Here is a 3,067-nt window from a genome sequence, read left to right on the forward strand (position 1 = left end):
GAAAATGTAGACAAGAGCCTTGAATGACTTCAGGGTATGTAATAAAATTCCCAGAAAAGGATAGAGGCATCGGTCTTAAACAGAATTGGAAGTTGTCTCACATCTGAACGTCAGTAGTTTGAGAAATACCCAACTCACCATTATCAATAGGAGAAATATATCCCAAACATCGATAGGTATGGTAAGAGGGAAAATAAAATAAAAATCTAGGTTTTCTATATAAGAATCTATCAAGAGTGTACCAGGCCTAAGAATGGCCTGCCATTTTGTCAAACTACAGTGGACACAAAAGGCCACGGAACCCATCGCCTAAATTATGCAGAGATATCAAGCCAAAAGAGGAGCCCCCACTTAAAATGAGGAGCACAAGAAATAGTCTGTCATCTCTAAAGGAGAATTTTCCAATTAGAACACCGAAATGGCAATGGTGAACCTTCCTTGAAATGCACAATGGTTAATATATTTCTGCCCAACATACTCACCCTTCTCTTTCCCTCAGGATCATAAAGCAATCTTCCAAAAGTTGTGAAAAAAAAAGAAATCTGGTTATTTTTAATTAAATTTCTCAGTGAACTATTTGAAATCCAATTATCCTCTTTTCATAGATTGAAAGTTCTTCTCTCTTCCCTGGCATCCTCAGAATGGTATGATTCACCTTTAAAATAGAGTGCCAAGAAGTCATTTCTTGACAATATTTGAAAAAAGATTAAGATTTCCTTTTCTATCATTTTTCAGCCAGTAATTAATACAGTAATTCCTCCTGTCATCATTTAAATCCAAGGAATATATAGAGATAATAGTGTATAAGTTTATTAGCTCCAAAAATATATTGACTTAATTCTGGAAAATTATATGCTACCACTGAAAATGTTCTCTGACGGAAATCAATTTAATAATAAGGAAAAGCCACCATTCCTGGCAGGTATAGGGCAGCTATGGGAGGGTCTCAATGAATGACAGCTAATATCATTCCAGATTTCTGAACAATGCCAAGTATAAGAATTTAAAAATAATTACCAAGCAATCCTATTTAATAAGTAGCCTACTTATATCAGAGTATAAACTACTGTTCACTTTGCATGAGGCAAGGTAAATAATTTCTAACAAAAGCTGCCTCTGCAATTATTATATTAGAAATAATTAATATGAAAAAATATAAATAGGTCCTAGTAAGTGGCAAAATATTTCCAAGACAAAGTTTTATAACAAAAATAAGGGAGGGTGGGCACATTTAATATAAATACTGAACATATTGTGATGGAATTCTAATAATGCTGGCTTTTGAGAATAACATACTTTATTGAATGAGACTTTTTTTGAAAATTTGGGGTCAATTCTTCAGTTACTTAAACTGTTCTACTTGAAGACTAAAAACATGTGGTTGGATATACAAAATAGTTATCAACACAGGTAATTTTAAAGAGCAAAACATGCATCAAATGAAATTCTGAAGTTACATTCTCACTTCAGGATCGTGTGCCATATGCACCTTTTTCCAACTTTGGCTTAAAATATCTACAAGACTGTGGTCTTCGAGGCCTTGCTCCATCTGCCAGTTCTTTCTGATCCTCAGGAGACAGTAGATGATACCGCATTCCATTCATCACCATCTTAAGGCACTCAGGATTGTCTTGAATGAGGGATTCAAATGGGATGGTTTTACATAAGAAATTTTTTTGAGATAAGAGGAAATCTGATGTTAGCAAGGACATCCACCATAAAAGGCTGGCGATTCGGCGCATCATATCTCAGCCACCTGACGGTAGCATCATAAACCTCCTCCTCTGCGCTCACGGTCAGGGAGTCCTGGTTGAGCAGACTTGTTACTAGCTCAGCATCAAGGTGGAGAAACTCCTCAGTTTTGGAAACGTCAGGGAAATTATGGTCAATAAAGGCATCTGCAGTGGCTTTCAACTCAGGACAGTCTAGACGCTCTGCTAGAATGCTTAGACCGAGACAGTTTGAAGCATCCACTTGCTCTTTCAAAAAATCAACACACATGTTCTTCACAGGTTCCATCTGGTACTGGTTTGCGGCATCCAACAGAGACTGCACATTGTTGGTATTCACAGAAACCCTTGCAGTGTAAGAAAATTCCACCAGGTGTTCAATAACGTCAGGGTCTGCGTCTTTGAGTTCTACTTCAGAGGATTTTGATTCGAGCATGCCAGTTGTGAACATGACATTAAAAACTGGGCTGGCTGCAGCCAAGACCACACGATGAGCAGGGATCTCTCTTTCCTGGACCACGAGAATCACATCGCAAAAAGTTCTCTGCTTTCGCATGCCATTCATGACTGCCATGGAGCCCACCAGAAATTTCGCTTCTTCCCAAGTGTCAGGTTTCTTCTTGGTCTTTCTCTTGCTGCTCTGTGACACCCTGGAGCCTGACATCCTCCCTGAGCTCGACTCTTGTCTGAGGTTCTCCGGGCTTGGTGCAGATTGTGGACTGCAGACTGCGTTCCGGCAGGGGTCCCTTCTGTGTGGGCCGAATGCTGAGGGCAGGCTGACTATGGAGGCGGCGGCGGCTCACCCTCTGCGGAAACACCAGGCTGGGCTGTGTGGTTCCGGCAGCAGCTCCAGGGCAAGCTAGGCTGCGTCAGGGACAGAGCTGTAGCAAGGTGGTGGATGAGCCTAGGATTCCGAAAACAAGACATTTTTTGGTAGGGAAGAAAAAAAGGCTAACAAAGAGAGAAAAATAAAAATTCTTCTATCCATAAAAAAAAGATGACTTGGACACATACCAGAGGGACTCCGTAGAACCCAGTCAAGGAGAGTTGCTTAGAGGGAAATTCACCACTGCTGGAACATAGGAGGAACATCACAAAGGTAAGTAGCCACAGACCCATGGGGTTTTGAGGGCTTTGGGCACAGCTCAGTGGAAGCCTGCTGGGGCGTGACCTTGGCCCCGCCACTCTATCTGCTGGAGCAGGGACCATCTGGAGCCTGTAGTGGGGATTGGTCTCAACACAGCCACAGTATGCTTTCACCTGCCTCAGGGCTTGGACAGGACCCGTGCAGCTCCACCTGTAGGGATCAGGGTTCAGCTACACTGTTGCTTCTGCTT

General features: G+C 41.7%; 1 pseudogene; it reads right to left on the reverse strand.

Moving 5' to 3' along the window:
• Positions 1-1,466: 1,466 nt before the first annotated feature.
• On the reverse strand, positions 1,467-2,394 carry LOC142436535 (kelch-like protein 7 pseudogene; annotated as a pseudogene).
• Positions 2,395-3,067: the final 673 nt, after the last annotated feature.

Source organism: Tenrec ecaudatus, unplaced genomic scaffold (assembly GCF_050624435.1).
Source record: "Tenrec ecaudatus isolate mTenEca1 unplaced genomic scaffold, mTenEca1.hap1 Scaffold_3827, whole genome shotgun sequence".
NCBI classification, from domain to species: domain Eukaryota; kingdom Metazoa; phylum Chordata; class Mammalia; order Afrosoricida; family Tenrecidae; genus Tenrec; species Tenrec ecaudatus.